Genomic DNA, 22,837 nt, shown 5'->3' with positions numbered 1-22,837 from the left:
AGAATATCAAGCAGCTCATGTGGGGAAAGCCCACTCAATCACGCATTTCATCGCCCTCGTCGTCAGCCCAGTTCAGGCCTCCCCCATCGGCAGGATAGTCCGAGCCAGGCGGCGCAGACGGTTCGGACGCAGTAGGATGTGAAAGGGTACGAGTACGCTGCAGTGGCTGATCGCTACCCTGGTCATGTTTCCGTTTTGCAGGGATCGCTCCCCGATCTCGCGATGAACTGATAAGAGCCTCTAGTTGTCGAGCAGTTTGCCGCATACCGCCCGAGCGGTCAGCGGAAACAGAGCGGGAAACCGAGGAGGCCTGAGAGTCAGTCTCACTGCCGCTTTCAGGGGGACGGAAAACGTCCGCCGCCTCCGCCGATTGGTCTGGGTTCGCCTTCTTGCGTCGATGACGACGGCGGGGGGACTTAGCGTCATCTGCCGGGAGGGGCGGGGTAGGAATAACGACCTCCATCTGTTCTACAGCGACCACATCACTCGCCATAGCGGGCACATCAGCCGCCGCCGGCGGTACCGCCACAACGGGCGCCCGGTCCGGGACGGGTTCGTCAACCGGTGCACTGGGTGCCGGTTGCACTGCATCTGGCGGGGGTGACACGTCAGGCCGCTCAGCGGGACGGCGGGCAGCACCCGCCACTACCTCGCTGAGGAGAGGCACAAGGTCGGTACCAGCAGCGCGTTCCCGCGGCAGTTGCACAGGGCGCCGGCGCGGGCAATCCACGCGGAGATGCTCCGTCGATTGACAAAGGGAGCAAGTCTGCGGTTGCCCAATATAGGTGACCTGGGCCCTGGTACTCGCAATATTTAAATACGACGGTACGTGCTGGCGGAGGTCCATGCGGACACTACGAACGCCGCTGTTGCCCTGGAAGCGGTAGGCACTGCCCCACCTCTCATTCGTGATGCTGAGCACCGTGCCATACCGCGACAAGACACGGCCGATGACTTCATTCGGACACTCAGGGGGTACGTTGAACACCCGCACAGTCCGTATGCCAAACCCAGACGGCACGATTGTCACTGTACCAACACTGCCATCGAAATAGCGGAACGGATGTTCGCCCGCTAGAGCCAGGCCATACTTTTCGTATTGCTCCTGGTTGACGAATTTCACAAATAACGAAAACAACACGAAATCCAGTTGGAAGGTGTCAACATCATGTTCCGGTACACGTAGATCGCCAAAAATCCATTCTTGTATTTCAAACGCGGTCGGCCGTCTTGCGGCTCTGTCGAACACACACTGAATACTATTCGACCGATTGGTCATGTCACCGCAAAAATGTCAACGACGGAGAAATAAAGAACAAACGAAACCTCGATCGCTATACGCGAGAGGTGACCCAAAACCCGCGACAGAGCCCAACAGAACGCTCCGCTCGCGGGGTGCTTCTTAGCCAAAAGGCCGAGAAGCGATAAGGAAAACCCGCAGTGGAAGGGCCTAAATGCTTGCAGCGTGTGCGCTCCACATGTGGGAGTGACACACGGTGGTACGGGCCGGTATGGCAACAGGCGACCGTCGAAAACATCGCAAAAGCAAGTGCCGGAAGGAACGACAATTCACGAGAGCACTCGTCAACAGCCCAGTACTAGCCTCCATGTCGAAGAGTAAACTGCGACCCCCATTTGAACGCCGCTAGCTGCCAGGGCAGTGGAGAAGGCGCGAGGCCGCCCCACAGCAGCGCCAGGCCGGCGCGAGCTACACCGGCGCGAGGCCGGCGCGAGCTACACCTAGCCGAGTGCTTACATCGTCCACCGCCTACTGCATATGCGTGTGTACACACGTATTCTGCGTGCGTGCGGCGGCGACGACGACGTTCGCGAGGAGCTAAGGTTATAACTCCAAAAAATTTAATTAAAATTATCTGTGGCCGGACCATAAGAGACGCCAACGAGGCATCTGAAGGCACTGTTGTGTGCCCCCATAAATTGCCAGCCTGGTGTAATGCGGCTGCAAGAGGGGTCCGGCTAAAGGCAAAAAAAAAAAAAAAAAAAAAAATTGAATACTTGCGATAATCTAAAATTAATTTAAAGAGTACGTGGTGTGTAAGCAGCTAACTACTGGGCACATCGACAACTACGACAAGTTTTGCTATCAGCGGAATATCTGACCACTGCAGAATATTAACCCATTTCAGGCTGTGTTTTAATTAATTTTAGGTGGGCCGATCCCGGCGGTACTGCAATGCCGGGCCAACCCGCGACAGAGGTGGAGCAAGCCCCTAGCACTCCGTCATGAGCCAAAAATGAGTTTAATATTCTGGTCCTGCGATGCAGGACGTATCAGATATTAAGCTGATAAGAACAGATACTACACTTTTTTTTTTATTTTTTTATTTTTTTTTTTATTTTTTTTTGTTTTTTTTTTGTTTTTTTTTTTGTTTTTTTTTCTTTTTTTTTTTTTTTTGGGCCTCCTTCCTCCCCTATAGCCCTTCCTTGTCCTCTCCAAAAATGCCGCCATCCTCGAGTGTCAACGCAGCACGTAAACCAGGGTGCTGGTAGTGGCAAGCCTTATTGCCAGAAACGAATATAAATAAAAGAAAATAAAACCAGAGGCACACTCTGCTATGCCTCAGGGAGCGTCGACACACTACTCAGAAATTCACCTCTCTCTGCAGGTGTGAAGCAAGTGATGGTTTCGAACTAAAGGAATAAAGAAATAAAGACATAAATGAAGGCAAAGTAAAAACAGGGACGGCAGCACACACAAATGAAAAACGAAACTAGCGAGATAATCCCATCGCCTATAGAATTAACAAAAATAAGAATCTTCTAAGATTTATTACGTGTTTCCCATTTTACCAGGAATGCCTCATGTAAAGGTCATTCAATTCTCATGTAACCAATTTTCAAATCATTTATGACACAGAGTAGTCGACTCCAGTGATGCCCAGAAGGCCAATGTCAAAGTTAGGGTATAGGAAGTCGAGGGTAGGTTGAGAGTCGCAGTGACATAGCTCCAGGGGTAATCCAGGCAATACCTGGACGAGGTGCCTTAGTCAACCCTGAACACCTTTTGGTATCCATGAATCATGGGAACCTTCAAAAACCGAGCAAAGGTATTGGTGTATGTCCGGTTAGATTCCGTCAGGCGATGCTGGCTCCACAGGTAGTACATAAAGGTGACAGCATCGGTGATGGAAAGGTCATAGATTGTGAAAATGGTGTGGCCCAAGAGCCACACCATTGCGTTTCGTCGCGTCCGGGGGTTGGTTTGAAGATCAGGGGTGAGGAACCAGTCGATGGACACATTGTCCGGTGTCGTCCCACCAATCAGCGCTAAGAGCACACGGGCAAGGTCCCACACTTCCGCGACGTGAGGGCAGAGGAATCGGTGTTCTCTGGTATCGACGTCACCACACCGGCCGCAAGCAGCCGAGGGCTGTAGACGGATGGCCGCCAGGCGATGGTTGGTAGGTATCAAATTGTTGACAACACGATACCAGAGCGCCGAAACGTCCGTGGGAAGGGCGGAGTTGTTGATATTAGCCCAAACATGGCGCCAGATGACGGACGGTCGCCTGTCCTCCAATTTATGCGGTGTGGGCTGGCCGCGAAGTGCATGGTAAAGGCGCCGCGATGTGCGCGCCTTGTCCGTGGCCACTAGGAGGACATAACTGCGGTGGAGATAATAGTCTTTTACCGTCGTCAGCCGGAACGGAATATGCGTCAAACACACCGGTGCACGCGCTGAGTGTGGACGATAACGGTCGAAGAGGACCGCTGTAGTCCCGCCTGGGTCGGCGTCGCGCAAAGTGGCAACACGGTGAATCAGCAGGGCCGCACATTTCCGGGAAAAGTCAATGAGGCCGAGGCCACCATCGACCTTCGGCAGCGTACAAGTCAGCGCATCAACCTTGAACAGCGCATGCCGCCACAAAAGCCAATATACCGCTTGTGATATGGCTCGGCCGATCTGTTTGGGTAGCGTAAGGAGTTGGGCGACATACCATGCCCGTGATAGGAGATAACCATTAATCAGCTGGACGCGTTGATGGAGGTCGAGTCGCCGATCAGCGTGGCTCACGCAAAGGCCTCGGATGCGTGTTAGAAGCCGCCGCCACGTGAGGGTTAACATACGCTGCGGACAGGCAGTCACCTCAAGACCCAAGATACGCTGTTCCCCCACAACGCGGTACCAGGGGCGTTCGACGGTCAACGAACGGGGCCCTAGCGGAAGCAGCACGGTCTTGTTGGGATTTAACTGAGCACCGGAGGCCCGTTCGTAGACGTCGAGGACGCGGCGAACGGAATCGATGTCCCTGGCGTTAGCAACAAACACACCAACGTCGTCGGCGTAGGCCGCACAGCGGAAGGTGACGCCTGGAAGAGCGACACCGTCGACCAACCGGCCAATGTCACGCAGCATGGGGTCTAGCGCTAAGGCAAACAGATACATCGACAAGGGACATCCCTGTCGAACCGACCGTCTGATAGGAATGGGGCGCGACCGGCAACCGTTCACCACGACAGTGGAATTCGCCCCATGCAAGAAATTGCGGATGATGCGTATGAAGCGCTCCCCAAAACCCATCCGCGACATAACGGCCAGTAGGTAAGGGTGCGAGACTCTGTCAAAGGCACCGGCGAAGTCCAAGGAAAGAATGGCAGCTGAGGTGCGAGTGTCGGCGGTGAGGAGGACAACATCGCGGTACAGGGAAGCGGCGGTGAAGATGTTCCGACGCGAAACGCCACAGGATTGAGTGGGGCAAAGTACCTTAGTCATCGCCTGTTTGAGACGGGAGGCCACACATCGTGCCACCAACTTATAGTCAGTGTTAAGAACAGTGATAGGACGCAGGTCCTGAGCTCGACAGTGGCCAGTCACCTTTGGAATAAGGGCAATACGTCCAGTTAAAAATTCGGCGGGTAAGTCGCATCCAGCGAAAATCTCCTCGCACATTGTACAGAAACGGTCGCCGAGCAGGTCCCAAAAGTGTTGGTAGAACTCATAAGGGAGACCGTCGGGGCCAGGTGACTTGTGTCCCGGACAGGCACGGAGGACAGATGTGAGTTCAGCGAGTGTCAGTGGCTCGGTTAAAGAGCCGCGGTCATGACGATCCAAAGAAGTTGGCACCCCACTGATAAGTGCATGTTGGGCGGCGACGTCGACCTCAACATCCTGGAAGAGGTTGGTGAAATGGTCCGTCAGGTGTAGGAGGACTTCACGGTAGTCTGTGATACGCGTACCATCGTCTGCTGTAAGGCGCAGAATGGCGTTCTTCTTGGCACGAGTTCGTTCAGAGGCAAGGTGATAGATGGATGGCCTCTCGCCTTCAATCAGGTATTCAGAACGACACCGCACCACCATACCGTCGGCTTTCTCCCGAGAGAAGCGAAGGATTTTCGCTTTAATTTTGTTGAGGCGCATGCGGAGCTGATCATACCTGTCAGCAGGAAGAGTCAGGGCGTCAATGAGACACTGCTGATAGAAGGCTAACGTGCTACGTTTCCAGTGGGCGACGTCGCGACTATATTGTCGGAGAACACGTCGCAGCCGGGGTTTCGCACAGCGGAGCCACCAAACCACCGTGGTAGGGTACCGGGAAGTGTCCGTGAGACAGTCCTGCCATGTTTTCGTGACAAGAGCACGAAGTTCGGGCATTGGCAGATGAAGGGTATTCATCTTCCAAAAGGTGCCACGAGGAACCGGGGCTGGACCCGCGATACGCAAGGAACACGAGTACGCACAGTGGTCACTAAAGGCCACGGGTATGACTTGGACGGCACAAAGGGCGGGAGTCAAATCAGTCGAGACATAAACACGATCTATACGGCTGGCTCCAGTGGGATAGATGTGGGTAAATTGCGTGTAGGCGGGATGAAAGTGGCGCCACGTGTCAGTAAGGTCAGCCGCTCGAAGGAGTGAAGCGAGCGCTTCACACCGCATAGGCGTCGGGACCTGGTCAACTCCGGCTACCACACAGTTGAAGTCTCCGCCAAAGACAATAGGGCGACGAGCTGCTAAGAAAGGGGGGATATCAGACTGAAAAAGTGTCGTTCTGTCATGCCTGTGGTTAGCACCGGAAGGAGCATAGACATTTAGAAAAAGGACATCTTGAAGGATACATGCAAGGACACGACCGTTGGGGAGCGTGGTAACATGGGATGGAGTGAACTCTGATCGGTAGAGCAAAGCAGTACCCCGCCGGGCGTCAGGGTCGATGTTATACAGTGCCTCATAACCAACTAGGTCAGATAGAAAAGGGGCACAAACCTCCTGGAGAAATACCACATCAAACGCACCAAGGCGGAGAAAGTCCTTCAAAGAGCGAAGTTTGACCGGATTGGAGATGGAGTTAATATTGACCGTTAAAAGGGAGAGGGCTCCCGGCGGACGGTCAAAGGCAGGCATGGGAGAGCAACACAGAGGAAATAACGGCAGATAGGGTCACGGCCGTAGGGAAGCAGGTGTGGAAACATCCACATCGGAACCTCGCTATATCACCCCGGATGTGAGAAAAGAATATCAAGCAGCTCATGTGGGGAAAGCCCACTCAATCACGCATTTCATCGCCCTCGTCGTCAGCCCAGTTCAGGCCTCCCCCATCGGCAGGATAGTCCGAGCCAGGCGGCGCAGACGGTTCGGACGCAGTAGGATGTGAAAGGGTACGAGTACGCTGCAGTGGCTGATCGCTACCCTGGTCATGTTTCCGTTTTGCAGGGATCGCTCCCCGATCTCGCGATGAACTGATAAGAGCCTCTAGTTGTCGAGCAGTTTGCCGCATACCGCCCGAGCGGTCAGCGGAAACAGAGCGGGAAACCGAGGAGGCCTGAGAGTCAGTCTCACTGCCGCTTTCAGGGGGACGGAAAACGTCCGCCGCCTCCGCCGATTGGTCTGGGTTCGCCTTCTTGCGTCGATGACGACGGCGGGGGGACTTAGCGTCATCTGCCGGGAGGGGCGGGGTAGGAATAACGACCTCCATCTGTTCTACAGCGACCACATCACTCGCCATAGCGGGCACATCAGCCGCCGCCGGCGGTACCGCCACAACGGGCGCCCGGTCCGGGACGGGTTCGTCAACCGGTGCACTGGGTGCCGGTTGCACTGCATCTGGCGGGGGTGACACGTCAGGCCGCTCAGCGGGACGGCGGGCAGCACCCGCCACTACCTCGCTGAGGAGAGGCACAAGGTCGGTACCAGCAGCGCGTTCCCGCGGCAGTTGCACAGGGCGCCGGCGCGGGCAATCCACGCGGAGATGCTCCGTCGATTGACAAAGGGAGCAAGTCTGCGGTTGCCCAATATAGGTGACCTGGGCCCTGGTACTCGCAATATTTAAATACGACGGTACGTGCTGGCGGAGGTCCATGCGGACACTACGAACGCCGCTGTTGCCCTGGAAGCGGTAGGCACTGCCCCACCTCTCATTCGTGATGCTGAGCACCGTGCCATACCGCGACAAGACACGGCCGATGACTTCATTCGGACACTCAGGGGGTACGTTGAACACCCGCACAGTCCGTATGCCAAACCCAGACGGCACGATTGTCACTGTACCAACACTGCCATCGAAATAGCGGAACGGATGTTCGCCCGCTAGAGCCAGGCCATACTTTTCGTATTGCTCCTGGTTGACGAATTTCACAAATAACGAAAACAACACGAAATCCAGTTGGAAGGTGTCAACATCATGTTCCGGTACACGTAGATCGCCAAAAATCCATTCTTGTATTTCAAACGCGGTCGGCCGTCTTGCGGCTCTGTCGAACACACACTGAATACTATTCGACCGATTGGTCATGTCACCGCAAAAATGTCAACGACGGAGAAATAAAGAACAAACGAAACCTCGATCGCTATACGCGAGAGGTGACCCAAAACCCGCGACAGAGCCCAACAGAACGCTCCGCTCGCGGGGTGCTTCTTAGCCAAAAGGCCGAGAAGCGATAAGGAAAACCCGCAGTGGAAGGGCCTAAATGCTTGCAGCGTGTGCGCTCCACATGTGGGAGTGACACACGGTGGTACGGGCCGGTATGGCAACAGGCGACCGTCGAAAACATCGCAAAAGCAAGTGCCGGAAGGAACGACAATTCACGAGAGCACTCGTCAACAGCCCAGTACTAGCCTCCATGTCGAAGAGTAAACTGCGACCCCCATTTGAACGCCGCTAGCTGCCAGGGCAGTGGAGAAGGCGCGAGGCCGCCCCACAGCAGCGCCAGGCCGGCGCGAGCTACACCGGCGCGAGGCCGGCGCGAGCTACACCTAGCCGAGTGCTTACATCGTCCACCGCCTACTGCATATGCGTGTGTACACACGTATTCTGCGTGCGTGCGGCGGCGACGACGACGTTCGCGAGGAGCTAAGGTTATAACTCCAAAAAATTTAATTAAAATTATCTGTGGCCGGACCATAAGAGACGCCAACGAGGCATCTGAAGGCACTGTTGTGTGCCCCCATAAATTGCCAGCCTGGTGTAATGCGGCTGCAAGAGGGGTCCGGCTAAAGGCAAAAAAAAAAAAAAAAAAAAAATTGAATACTTGCGATAATCTAAAATTAATTTAAAGAGTACGTGGTGTGTAAGCAGCTAACTACTGGGCACATCGACAACTACGACAAGTTTTGCTATCAGCGGAATATCTGACCACTGCAGAATATTAACCCATTTCAGGCTGTGTTTTAATTAATTTTAGGTGGGCCGATCCCGGCGGTACTGCAATGCCGGGCCAACCCGCGACAGAGGTGGAGCAAGCCCCTAGCACTCCGTCATGAGCCAAAAATGAGTTTAATATTCTGGTCCTGCGATGCAGGACGTATCAGATATTAAGCTGATAAGAACAGATTTTTTTAGTCATTGAGGTAATACTTTGGGAAGGAAGCTTAGGAAAGGTTCAACTTCGGTAGGAGTTAGCCACGAAGGTGTTGCTCGACGGCGGCTGCAGGCAGATGGAGCACCGGAGCGTCACACTTCGGGCGGACGTAACTAAGAATTATCTTAGGAATATAAGATCTTGGTGTGATCCAGAGAATTGTTCTGGCCAAGATGGAGCGTGTCATACGCTTGTGTTCAACCCCGGTGGAGATCCAGACGTAGCTGGCCGGGGGAAAAATAGGAAAGCGAGCAGAGCGAGGGTTCATATGGGAAGGCGCATATGCCACTCAACTCTGCCGCCGGTGTCAACAGCGAAGGCTGGACACACACGAGACCGGTCTGCATCTGCCGCGCTCCAGATCGCCACCATTCGATCGAGCAGGGGGCAGATGGGGCCTGAGCATCTCGCAACCCTCGTCAAAATCGGGAGAAAATGAGGGAGAAGTATTCAATGCAGGGCGAGTCCGGCAGAAGCACCAGCAGTTGCTGCCCTCACAGCAAGGCTGGCCACGTTCCGGAGCCGCCACTGCAGCTTCGTCATAATCGGGCATTGGGAGACCAATGACTAAAGAAATACATCGCGTATCTAGTGTTTTGTATCCGACCTTACCAGCATTAAGCTGATAAGAACAGATACTACACTTTTTTTTTTTTTTTTTACTACACTTTTTTTTTATTTTTTTTTTTTTATTTTTTTTTTTATTTTTTTTTATTTTTTTTTTGTTTTTTTTTTATTTTTTTTTTATTTTTTTTTTATTTTTTTTTTTTTTAATGCCGCCATCCTCGAGTGTCAACGCAGCATGTAAACCAGGGTGCTGGTAGTGGCAAGCCTTATTGCCAGAAACGAATATAAATAAAAGAAAATAAAACCAGAGGCACACTCTGCTATGCCTCAGGGAGCGTCGACACACTACTCAGAAATTCACCTCTCTCTGCAGGTGTGAAGCAAGTGATGGTTTCGAACTAAAGGAATAAAGGAATAAAGAAATAAAGACATAAATGAAGGCAAAGTAAAAACAGGGACGGCAGCACACACAAATGAAAAACGAAACTAGCGAGATAATCCCATCGCCTATAGAATTAACAAAAATAAGAATCTTCTAAGATTTATTACGTGTTTCCCATTTTACCAGGAATGCCTCATGTAAAGGTCATTCAATTCTCATGTAACCAATTTTCAAATCATTTATGACACAGAATAGTCGACTCCAGTGATGCCCAGAAGGCCAATGTCAAAGTTAGGGTATAGGAAGTCGAGGGTAGGTTGAGAGTCGCAGTGACATAGCTCCAGGGGTAATCCAGGCAATACCTGGACGAGGTGCCTTAGTCAACCCTGAACACCTTTTGGTATCCATGAATCATGGCAACCTTCAAAAACCGAGCAAAGGTATTGGTGTATGTCCGGTTAGATTCCGTCAGGCGATGCTGGCTCCACAGGTAGTCCATAAAGGTGACAGCATCGGTGATGGAAAGGTCATAGATTGTGAAAATGGTGTGGCCCAAGAGCCACACCATTGCGTTTCGTCGCGTCCGGGGGTTGGTTTGAAGATCAGGGGTGAGGAACCAGTCGATGGACACATTGTCCGGTGTCGTCCCACCAATCAGCGCTAAGAGCACACGGGCAAGGTCCCACACTTCCGCGACGTGAGGGCAGAGGAATCGGTGTTCTCTGGTATCGACGTCACCACACCGGCCGCAAGCAGCCGAGGGCTGTAGACGGATGGCCGCCAGGCGATGGTTGGTAGGTATCAAATTGTTGACAACACCATACCAGAGCGCCGAAACGTCCGTGGGAAGGGCGGAGTTGTTGATATTAGCCCAAACATGGCGCCAGATGACTGACGGTCGCCTGTCCTCCAATTTATGCGGTGTGGGCTGGCCGCGAAGTGCATGGTAAAGGCGCCGCGATGTGCGCGCCTTGTCCGTGGCCACTGGGAGGACATAACTGCGGTGGAGATAATAGTCTTTTACCGTCGTCAGCCGGAACGGAATATGCGTCAAACACACCGGTGCACGCGCTGAGTGTGGACGATAACGGTCGAAGAGGACCGCTGTAGTCCCGCCTGGGTCGGCGTCGCGCAAAGTGGCAACACGGTGAATCAGCAGGGCCGCACATTTCCGGGAAAAGTCAATGAGGCCGAGGCCACCATCGACCTTCGGCAGCGTACAAGTCAGCGCATCAACCTTGAACAGCGCATGCCGCCACAAAAGCCAATATACCGCTTGTGATATGGCTCGGCCGATCTGTTTGGGTAGCGTAAGGAGTTGGGCGACATACCATGCCCGTGATAGGAGATAACCATTAATCAGCTGGACGCGTTGATGGAGGTCGAGTCGCCGATCAGCGTGGCTCACGCAAAGGCCTCGGATGCGTGTTAGAAGCCGCCGCCACGTGAGGGTTAACATACGCTGCGGACAGGCAGTCACCTCAAGACCCAAGATACGCTGTTCCCCCACAACGCGGTACCAGGGGCGTTCGACGGTCAACGAACGGGGCCCTAGCGGAAGCAGCACGGTCTTGTTGGGATTTAACTGAGCACCGGAGGCCCGTTCGTAGACGTCGAGGACGCGGCGAACGGAATCGATGTCCCTGGCGTTAGCAACAAACACACCAACGTCGTCGGCGTAGGCCGCACAGCGGAAGGTGACGCCTGGAAGAGCGACACCGTCGACCAACCGGCCAATGTCACGCAGCATGGGGTCTAGCGCTAAGGCAAACAGATACATCGACAAGGGACATCCCTGTCGAACCGACCGTCTGATAGGAATGGGGCGCGACCGGCAACCGTTCACCACGACAGTGGAATTCGCCCCATGCAAGAAATTGCGGATGATGCGTATGAAGCGCTCCCCAAAACCCATCCGCGACATAACGGCCAGTAGGTAAGGGTGCGAGACTCTGTCAAAGGCACCGGCGAAGTCCAAGGAAAGAATGGCAGCTGAGGTGCGAGTGTCGGCGGTGAGGAGGACAACATCGCGGTACAGGGAAGCGGCGGTGAAGATGTTCCGACGCGAAACGCCACAGGATTGAGTGGGGCAAAGTACCTTAGTCATCGCCTGTTTGAGACGGGAGGCCACACATCGTGCCACCAACTTATAGTCAGTGTTAAGAACAGTGATAGGACGCAGGTCCTGAGCTCGACAGTGGCCAGTCACCTTTGGAATAAGGGCAATACGTCCAGTTAAAAATTCGGCGGGTAAGTCGCATCCAGCGAAAATCTCCTCGCACATTGTACAGAAACGGTCGCCGAGCAGGTCCCAAAAGTGTTGGTAGAACTCATAAGGGAGACCATCGGGGCCAGGTGACTTGTGTCCCGGACAGGCACGGAGGACAGATGTGAGTTCAGCGAGTGTCAGTGGCTCGGTTAAAGAGCCGCGGTCATGACGATCCAAAGAAGTTGGCACCCCACTGATAAGTGCATGTTGGGCGGCGACGTCGACCTCAACATCCTGGAAGAGGTTGGTGAAATGGTCCGTCAGGTGTTGGAGGACTTCACGGTAGTCTGTGATACGCGTACCATCGTCTGCTTTAAGGCGCAGAATGGCGTTCTTCTTGGCACGAGTTCGTTCAGAGGCAAGGTGATAGATGGATGGCCTCTCGCCTTCAATCAGGTATTCAGAACGACACCGCACCACCATACCGTCGGCTTTCTCCCGAGAGAAGCGAAGGATTTTCGCTTTAATTTTGTTGAGGCGCATGCGGAGCTGATCATACCTGTCAGCAGGAAGAGTCAGGGCGTCAATGAGACACTGCTGATAGAAGGCTAACGTGCTACGTTTCCAGTGGGCGACGTCGTGACTATATTGTCGGAGAACACGTCGCAGCCGGGGTTTCGCACAGCGGAGCCACCAAACCACCGTGGTAGGGTACCGGGAAGTGTCCGCGAGACAGTCCTGCCATGTTTTCGTGACAAGAGCACGAAGTTCGGGCATTGGCAGATGAAGGGTATTCATCTTCCAAAAGGTGCCACGAGGAACCGGGGCTGGACCCGCGATACGCAAGGAACACGAGTACGCACAGTGGTCACTAAAGGCCACGGGTATGACTTGGACGGCACAAAGGGCGGGAGTCAAATCAGTCGAGACAAACACGATCTATACGGCTGGCTCCAGTGGGATAGATGTGGGTAAATTGCGTGTAGGCGGGATGAAAGTGGCGCCACGTGTCAGTAAGGTCAGCCGCTCGAAGGAGTGAAGCGAGCGCTTCACACCGCATAGGCGTCGGGACCTGGTCAACTCCGGCTACCACACAGTTGAAGTCTCCGCCAAAGACAATAGGGCGACGAGCTGCTAAGAAAGGGGGGATATCAGACTGAAAAAGTGTCGTTCTGTCATGCCTGTGGTTAGCACCGGAAGGAGCATAGACATTTAGAAAAAGGACATCTTGAAGGATACATGCAAGGACACGACCGTTGGGGAGCGTGGTAACATGGGATGGAGTGAACTCTGATCGGTAGAGCAAAGCAGTACCCCGCCGGGCGTCAGGGTCGATGTTATACAGTGCCTCATAACCAACTAGGTCAGATAGAAAAGGGGCACAAACCTCCTGGAGAAATACCACATCAAACGCACCAAGGCGGAGAAAGTCCTTCAAAGAGCGAAGTTTGACCGGATTGGAGATGGAGTTAATATTGACCGTTAAAAGGGAGAGGGCTCCCGGCGGACGGTCAAAGGCAGGCATGGTAGAGCAACACAGAGGAAATAACGGCAGATAGGGACACGGCCGTAGGGAAGCAGGTGTGGAAACATCCACATCGGAACCCCGCTATATCACCCCGGATGTGAGAAAAGAATACCAAGCAGCTCATGTGGGGAAAGCCCACTCAATCACGCATTTCATCGCCCTCGTCGTCAGCCCAGTTCAGGCCTCCCCCATCGGCAGGATAGTCCGAGCCAGGCGGCGCAGACGGTTCGGACGCAGTAGGATGTGAAAGGGTACGAGTACGCTGCAGTGGCTGATCGCTACCCTGGTCATGTTTCCGTTTTGCAGGGATCGCTCCCCGATCTCGCGATGAACTGATAAGAGCCTCTAGTTGTCGAGCAGTTTGCCGCATACCGCCCGAGCGGTCAGCGGAAACAGAGCGGGAAACCGACGAGGCCTGAGAGTCAGTCTCACTGCCGCTTTCAGGGGGACGGAAAACGTCCGCCGCCTCCGCCGACTGGTCTGGGTTCGCCTTCTTGCGTCGATGACGACGGCGGGGGGACTTAGCGTCATCTGCCGGGAGAGGCGGGGTAGGAATAACGACCTCCATCTGTTCTACAGCGACCACATCACTCGCCATAGCGGGCACATCAGCTGCCGCCGGCGGTACCGCCACAACGGGCGCCCGGTCCGGGACGGGTTCGTCAACCGGTGCACCGGGCGCCGGTTGCACTGCATCCGGCGGGTGTGACACGTCAGGCCGCTCAGCGGGACGGCGGGCAGCACCCGCCACTACCTCGCTGAGGAGAGGCACAAGGTCGGTACCAGCAGCGCGTTCCCGCGGCAATTGCACAGGGCGCCGGCGCGGGCACTCCACGCGGAGATGCTCCGTCGATTGACAAAGGGAGCAAGTCTGCGGTTGCCCAATATATGTGACCTGGGCCCTGGTACTCGCAATATTTAAATACGACGGTACGTGCTGGCGGAGGTCCATGCGGACACTACGAACGCCGCTGTTGCCCTGGAAGCGGTAGGCACTGCCCCACCTCTCATTCGTGATGCTGAGCACCGTGCCATACCGCGACAAGACACGGCCGATGACTTCATTCGGACACTCAGGGGGTACGTTGAACACCCGCACAGTCCGTATGCCAAACCCAGACGGCACGATTGTCACTGTACCAACACTGCCATCGAAATAGCGGAACGGATGTTCGCCCGCTAGAGCCAGGCCATACTTTTCGTATTGCTCCTGGTTGACGAATTTCACAAATAACGAAAATAAGACGAAATCCAGTTGGAAGGTGTCAACATCATGTTCCGGTACACGTAGATCGCCAAAAATCCATTCTTGTATTTCAAACGCGGTCGGCCGTCTTGCGGCTCTGTCGAACACACACTGTATACTATTCGACCGATTGGTCATGTCACCGCAAAAATGTCAACGACGGAGAAATAAAGAACAAACGAAACCTCGATCGCTATACGCGAGAGGTGACCCAAAACCCGCGACAGAGCCCAACAGAACGCTCCGCTCGCGGGGTGCTTCTTAGCCAAAAGGCCGAGAAGCGATAAGGAAAACCCGCAGTGGAAGGGCCTAAATGCTTGCAGCGTGTGCGCTCCACATGTGGGAGTGACACACGGTGGTACGGGCCGGTATGGCAACAGGCGACCGTCGAAAACATCGCAAAAGCAAGTGCCGGAAGGAACGACAATTCACGAGAGCACTCGTCAACAGCCCAGTACTAGCCTCCATGTCGAAGAGTAAACTGCGACCCCCATTTGAACGCCGCTAGCTGCCAGGGCAGTGGAGAAGGCGCGAGGCCGCCCCACAGCAGCGCCAGGCCGGCGCGAGCTACACCGGCGCGAGGCCGGCGCGAGCTACACCTAGCCGAGTGCTTACATCGTCCACCGCCTACTGCATATGCGTGTGTACACACGTATTCTGCGTGCGTGCGGCGGCGACGACGACGTTCGCGAGGAGCTAAGGTTATAACTCCAAAAAATTTAATTAAAATTATCTGTGGCCGGACCATAAGAGACGCCAACGAGGCATCTGAAGGCACTGTTGTGTGCCCCCATAAATTGCCAGCCTGGTGTAATGCGGCTGCAAGAGGGGTCCGGCTAAAGGCAAAAAAAAAAAAAAAAAAAAAAATTGAATACTTGCGATAATCTAAAATTAATTTAAAGAGTACGTGGTGTGTAAGCAGCTAACTACTGGGCACATCGACAACTACGACAAGTTTTGCTATCAGCGGAATATCTGACCACTGCAGAATATTAACCCATTTCAGGCTGTGTTTTAATTAATTTTAGGTGGGCCGATCCCGGCGGTACTGCAATGCCGGGCCAACCCGCGACAGAGGTGGAGCAAGCCCCTAGCACTCCGTCATGAGCCAAAAATGAGTTTAATATTCTGGTCCTGCGATGCAGGACGTATCAGATATTAAGCTGATAAGAACAGATACTACACTTTTTTTTTTATTTTTTTATTTTTTTTTTTATTTTTTTTTGTTTTTTTTTTGTTTTTTTTTTGTTTTTTTTTCTTTTTTTTTTTTTTTGGGCCTCCTTCCTCCCCTATAGCCCTTCCTTGTCCTCTCCAAAAATGCCGCCATCCTCGAGTGTCAACGCAGCACGTAAACCAGGGTGCTGGTAGTGGCAAGCCTTATTGCCAGAAACGAATATAAATAAAAGAAAATAAAACCAGAGGCACACTCTGCTATGCCTCAGGGAGCGTCGACACACTACTCAGAAATTCACCTCTCTCTGCAGGTGTGAAGCAAGTGATGGTTTCGAACTAAAGGAATAAAGAAATAAAGACATAAATGAAGGCAAAGTAAAAACAGGGACGGCAGCACACACAAATGAAAAACGAAACTAGCGAGATAATCCCATCGCCTATAGAATTAACAAAAATAAGAATCTTCTAAGATTTATTACGTGTTTCCCATTTTACCAGGAATGCCTCATGTAAAGGTCATTCAATTCTCATGTAACCAATTTTCAAATCATTTATGACACAGAGTAGTCGACTCCAGTGATGCCCAGAAGGCCAATGTCAAAGTTAGGGTATAGGAAGTCGAGGGTAGGTTGAGAGTCGCAGTGACATAGCTCCAGGGGTAATCCAGGCAATACCTGGACGAGGTGCCTTAGTCAACCCTGAACACCTTTTGGTATCCATGAATCATGGCAACCTTCAAAAACCGAGCAAAGGTATTGGTGTATGTCCGGTTAGATTCCGTCAGGCGATGCTGGCTCCACAGGTAGTCCATAAAGGTGACAGCATCGGTGATGGAAAGGTCATAGATTGTGAAAATGGTGTGGCCCAAGAGCCACACCATTGCGTTTCGTCGCGTCCGGGGGTTGGTTTGAAGATCAGGGGTGAGGAACCAGTCGATGGACACATTGTCCGGTGTCGTCCCACCAATCAGCGCTAAGAGCACACGGGCAAGGTCCCACACTTCCGCGACGTGAGGGCAGAGGAATCGGTGTTCTCTGGTATCGACGTCACCACACCGGCCGCAAGCAGCCGAGGGCTGTAGACGGATGGCCGCCAGGCGATGGTTGGTAGGTATCAAATTGTTGACAACACGATACCAGAGCGCCGAAACGTCCGTGGGAAGGGCGGAGTTGTTGATATTAGCCCAAACATGGCGCCAGATGACTGACGGTCGCCTGTCCTCCAATTTATGCGGTGTGGGCTGGCCGCGAAGTGCATGGTAAAGGCGCCGCGATGTGCGCGCCTTGTCCGTGGCCACTGGGAGGACATAACTGCGGTGGAGATAATAGTCTTTTACCGTCGTCAGCCGGAACGGAATATGCGTCAAACACACCGGTGCACGCGCTGAGTGTGGACGATAACGGTCGAAGAGGACCGCTGTAGTCCCGCCTGGGTCGGCGTCGCGCAAAGTGGCAACACGGTGAATCAGCAGGGCCGCACATTTCCGGGAAAAGTCAATGAGGCCGAGGCCACCATCGACCTTCGGCAGCGTACAAGTCAGCGCATCAACCTTGAACAGCGCATGCCGCCACAAAAGCCAATATACCGCTTGTGATATGGCTCGGCCGATCTGTTTGGGTAGCGTAAGGAGTTGGGCGACATACCATGCCCGTGATAGGAGATAACCATTAATCAGCTGGACGCGTTGATGGAGGTCGAGTCGCCGATCAGCGTGGCTCACGCAAAGGCCTCGGATGCGTGTTAGAAGCCGCCGCCACGTGAGGGTTAACATACGCTGCGGACAGGCAGTCACCTCAAGACCCAAGATACGCTGTTCCCCCACAACGCGGTACCAGGGGCGTTCGACGGTCAACGAACGGGGCCCTAGCGGAAGCAGCACGGTCTTGTTGGGATTTAACTGAGCACCGGAGGCCCGTTCGTAGACGTCGAGGACGCGGCGAACGGAATCGATGTCCCTGGCGTTAGCAACAAACACACCAACGTCGTCGGCGTAGGCCGCACAGCGGAAGGTGACGCCTGGAAGAGCGACACCGTCGACCAACCGGCCAATGTCACGCAGCATGGGGTCTAGCGCTAAGGCAAACAGATACATCGACAAGGGACATCCCTGTCGAACCGACCGTCTGATAGGAATGGGGCGCGACCGGCAACCGTTCACCACGACAGTGGAATTCGCCCCATGCAAGAAATTGCGGATGATGCGTATGAAGCGCTCCCCAAAACCCATCCGCGACATAACGGCCAGTAGGTAAGGGTGCGAGACTCTGTCAAAGGCACCGGCGAAGTCCAAGGAAAGAATGGCAGCTGAGGTGCGAGTGTCGGCGGTGAGGAGGACAACATCGCGGTACAGGGAAGCGGCGGTGAAGATGTTCCGACGCGAAACGCCACAGGATTGAGTGGGGCAAAGTACCTTAGTCATCGCCTGTTTGAGACGGGAGGCCACACATCGTGCCACCAACTTATAGTCAGTGTTAAGAACAGTGATAGGACGCAGGTCCTGAGCTCGACAGTGGCCAGTCACCTTTGGAATAAGGGCAATACGTCCAGTTAAAAATTCGGCGGGTAAGTCGCATCCAGCGAAAATCTCCTCGCACATTGTACAGAAACGGTCGCCGAGCAGGTCCCAAAAGTGTTGGTAGAACTCATAAGGGAGACCATCGGGGCCAGGTGACTTGTGTCCCGGACAGGCACGGAGGACAGATGTGAGTTCAGCGAGTGTCAGTGGCTCGGTTAAAGAGCCGCGGTCATGACGATCCAAAGAAGTTGGCACCCCACTGATAAGTGCATGTTGGGCGGCGACGTCGACCTCAACATCCTGGAAGAGGTTGGTGAAATGGTCCGTCAGGTGTTGGAGGACTTCACGGTAGTCTGTGATACGCGTACCATCGTCTGCTTTAAGGCGCAGAATGGCGTTCTTCTTGGCACGAGTTCGTTCAGAGGCAAGGTGATAGATGGATGGCCTCTCGCCTTCAATCAGGTATTCAGAACGACACCGCACCACCATACCGTCGGCTTTCTCCCGAGAGAAGCGAAGGATTTTCGCTTTAATTTTGTTGAGGCGCATGCGGAGCTGATCATACCTGTCAGCAGGAAGAGTCAGGGCGTCAATGAGACACTGCTGATAGAAGGCTAACGTGCTACGTTTCCAGTGGGCGACGTCGTGACTATATTGTCGGAGAACACGTCGCAGCCGGGGTTTCGCACAGCGGAGCCACCAAACCACCGTGGTAGGGTACCGGGAAGTGTCCGCGAGACAGTCCTGCCATGTTTTCGTGACAAGAGCACGAAGTTCGGGCATTGGCAGATGAAGGGTATTCATCTTCCAAAAGGTGCCACGAGGAACCGGGGCTGGACCCGCGATACGCAAGGAACACGAGTACGCACAGTGGTCACTAAAGGCCACGGGTATGACTTGGACGGCACAAAGGGCGGGAGTCAAATCAGTCGAGACAAACACGATCTATACGGCTGGCTCCAGTGGGATAGATGTGGGTAAATTGCGTGTAGGCGGGATGAAAGTGGCGCCACGTGTCAGTAAGGTCAGCCGCTCGAAGGAGTGAAGCGAGCGCTTCACACCGCATAGGCGTCGGGACCTGGTCAACTCCGGCTACCACACAGTTGAAGTCTCCGCCAAAGACAATAGGGCGACGAGCTGCTAAGAAAGGGGGGATATCAGACTGAAAAAGTGTCGTTCTGTCATGCCTGTGGTTAGCACCGGAAGGAGCATAGACATTTAGAAAAAGGACATCTTGAAGGATACATGCAAGGACACGACCGTTGGGGAGCGTGGTAACATGGGATGGAGTGAACTCTGATCGGTAGAGCAAAGCAGTACCCCGCCGGGCGTCAGGGTCGATGTTATACAGTGCCTCATAACCAACTAGGTCAGATAGAAAAGGGGCACAAACCTCCTGGAGAAATACCACATCAAACGCACCAAGGCGGAGAAAGTCCTTCAAAGAGCGAAGTTTGACCGGATTGGAGATGGAGTTAATATTGACCGTTAAAAGGGAGAGGGCTCCCGGCGGACGGTCAAAGGCAGGCATGGTAGAGCAACACAGAGGAAATAACGGCAGATAGGGACACGGCCGTAGGGAAGCAGGTGTGGAAACATCCACATCGGAACCCCGCTATATCACCCCGGATGTGAGAAAAGAATACCAAGCAGCTCATGTGGGGAAAGCCCACTCAATCACGCATTTCATCGCCCTCGTCGTCAGCCCAGTTCAGGCCTCCCCCATCGGCAGGATAGTCCGAGCCAGGCGGCGCAGACGGTTCGGACGCAGTAGGATGTGAAAGGGTACGAGTACGCTGCAGTGGCTGATCGCTACCCTGGTCATGTTTCCGTTTTGCAGGGATCGCTCCCCGATCTCGCGATGAACTGATAAGAGCCTCTAGTTGTCGAGCAGTTTGCCGCATACCGCCCGAGCGGTCAGCGGAAACAGAGCGGGAAACCGACGAGGCCTGAGAGTCAGTCTCACTGCCGCTTTCAGGGGGACGGAAAACGTCCGCCGCCTCCGCCGACTGGTCTGGGTTCGCCTTCTTGCGTCGATGACGACGGCGGGGGGACTTAGCGTCATCTGCCGGGAGAGGCGGGGTAGGAATAACGACCTCCATCTGTTCTACAGCGACCACATCACTCGCCATAGCGGGCACATCAGCTGCCGCCGGCGGTACCGCCACAACGGGCGCCCGGTCCGGGACGGGTTCGTCAACCGGTGCACCGGGCGCCGGTTGCACTGCATCCGGCGGGTGTGACACGTCAGGCCGCTCAGCGGGACGGCGGGCAGCACCCGCCACTACCTCGCTGAGGAGAGGCACAAGGTCGGTACCAGCAGCGCGTTCCCGCGGCAATTGCACAGGGCGCCGGCGCGGGCACTCCACGCGGAGATGCTCCGTCGATTGACAAAGGGAGCAAGTCTGCGGTTGCCCAATATATGTGACCTGGGCCCTGGTACTCGCAATATTTAAATACGACGGTACGTGCTGGCGGAGGTCCATGCGGACACTACGAACGCCGCTGTTGCCCTGGAAGCGGTAGGCACTGCCCCACCTCTCATTCGTGATGCTGAGCACCGTGCCATACCGCGACAAGACACGGCCGATGACTTCATTCGGACACTCAGGGGGTACGTTGAACACCCGCACAGTCCGTATGCCAAACCCAGACGGCACGATTGTCACTGTACCAACACTGCCATCGAAATAGCGGAACGGATGTTCGCCCGCTAGAGCCAGGCCATACTTTTCGTATTGCTCCTGGTTGACGAATTTCACAAATAACGAAAATAAGACGAAATCCAGTTGGAAGGTGTCAACATCATGTTCCGGTACACGTAGATCGCCAAAAATCCATTCTTGTATTTCAAACGCGGTCGGCCGTCTTGCGGCTCTGTCGAACACACACTGTATACTATTCGACCGATTGGTCATGTCACCGCAAAAATGTCAACGACGGAGAAATAAAGAACAAACGAAACCTCGATCGCTATACGCGAGAGGTGACCCAAAACCCGCGACAGAGCCCAACAGAACGCTCCGCTCGCGGGGTGCTTCTTAGCCAAAAGGCCGAGAAGCGATAAGGAAAACCCGCAGTGGAAGGGCCTAAATGCTTGCAGCGTGTGCGCTCCACATGTGGGAGTGACACACGGTGGTACGGGCCGGTATGGCAACAGGCGACCGTCGAAAACATCGCAAAAGCAAGTGCCGGAAGGAACGACAATTCACGAGAGCACTCGTCAACAGCCCAGTACTAGCCTCCATGTCGAAGAGTAAACTGCGACCCCCATTTGAACGCCGCTAGCTGCCAGGGCAGTGGAGAAGGCGCGAGGCCGCCCCACAGCAGCGCCAGGCCGGCGCGAGCTACACCGGCGCGAGGCCGGCGCGAGCTACACCTAGCCGAGTGCTTACATCGTCCACCGCCTACTGCATATGCGTGTGTACACACGTATTCTGCGTGCGTGCGGCGGCGACGACGACGTTCGCGAGGAGCTAAGGTTATAACTCCAAAAAATTTAATTAAAATTATCTGTGGCCGGACCATAAGAGACGCCAACGAGGCATCTGAAGGCACTGTTGTGTGCCCCCATAAATTGCCAGCCTGGTGTAATGCGGCTGCAAGAGGGGTCCGGCTAAAGGCAAAAAAAAAAAAAAAAAAAAAAAAAAAAATTGAATACTTGCGATAATCTAAAATTAATTTAAAGAGTACGTGGTGTGTAAGCAGCTAACTACTGGGCACATCGACAACTACGACAAGTTTTGCTATCAGCGGAATATCTGACCACTGCAGAATATTAACCCATTTCAGGCTGTGTTTTAATTAATTTTAGGTGGGCCGATCCCGGCGGTACTGCAATGCCGGGCCAACCCGCGACAGAGGTGGAGCAAGCCCCTAGCACTCCGTCATGAGCCAAAAATGAGTTTAATATTCTGGTCCTGCGATGCAGGACGTATCAGATATTAAGCTGATAAGAACAGATACTACACTTTTTTTTTTATTTTTTTATTTTTTTTTTTATTTTTTTTTGTTTTTTTTTTGTTTTTTTTTTTGTTTTTTTTTCTTTTTTTTTTTTTTTGGGCCTCCTTCCTCCCCTATAGCCCTTCCTTGTCCTCTCCAAAAATGCCGCCATCCTCGAGTGTCAACGCAGCACGTAAACCAGGGTGCTGGTAGTGGCAAGCCTTATTGCCAGAAACGAATATAAATAAAAGAAAATAAAACCAGAGGCACACTCTGCTATGCCTCAGGGAGCGTCGACACACTACTCAGAAATTCACCTCTCTCTGCAGGTGTGAAGCAAGTGATGGTTTCGAACTAAAGGAATAAAGAAATAAAGACATAAATGAAGGCAAAGTAAAAACAGGGACGGCAGCACACACAAATGAAAAACGAAACTAGCGAGATAATCCCATCGCCTA

At 53.7% G+C, this 22,837-nt stretch overlaps 4 pseudogenes; all 4 read right to left on the bottom strand.

Annotated features, from left to right (window-relative positions):
* Nucleotides 1-2,164: 2,164 nt before the first annotated feature.
* Nucleotides 2,165-2,338, bottom strand: LOC126204454 (U2 spliceosomal RNA; annotated as a pseudogene).
* A 6,297-nt stretch (nucleotides 2,339-8,635) lies between these two features.
* LOC126204525 (U2 spliceosomal RNA) lies at nucleotides 8,636-8,811 on the bottom strand (annotated as a pseudogene).
* Nucleotides 8,812-15,772: 6,961 nt separating this feature from the next.
* On the bottom strand, nucleotides 15,773-15,946 carry LOC126204446 (U2 spliceosomal RNA; annotated as a pseudogene).
* A 6,300-nt stretch (nucleotides 15,947-22,246) lies between these two features.
* Nucleotides 22,247-22,420, bottom strand: LOC126204441 (U2 spliceosomal RNA; annotated as a pseudogene).
* Nucleotides 22,421-22,837: the final 417 nt, after the last annotated feature.

This window comes from Schistocerca nitens, chromosome 1 (genome assembly GCF_023898315.1).
Source record: "Schistocerca nitens isolate TAMUIC-IGC-003100 chromosome 1, iqSchNite1.1, whole genome shotgun sequence".
Lineage (NCBI taxonomy): Eukaryota > Metazoa > Arthropoda > Insecta > Orthoptera > Acrididae > Schistocerca > Schistocerca nitens.
The sequence above is the reverse complement of the archived record's forward strand: the minus strand, read 5'-3'. Positions and strand labels throughout refer to the sequence as shown.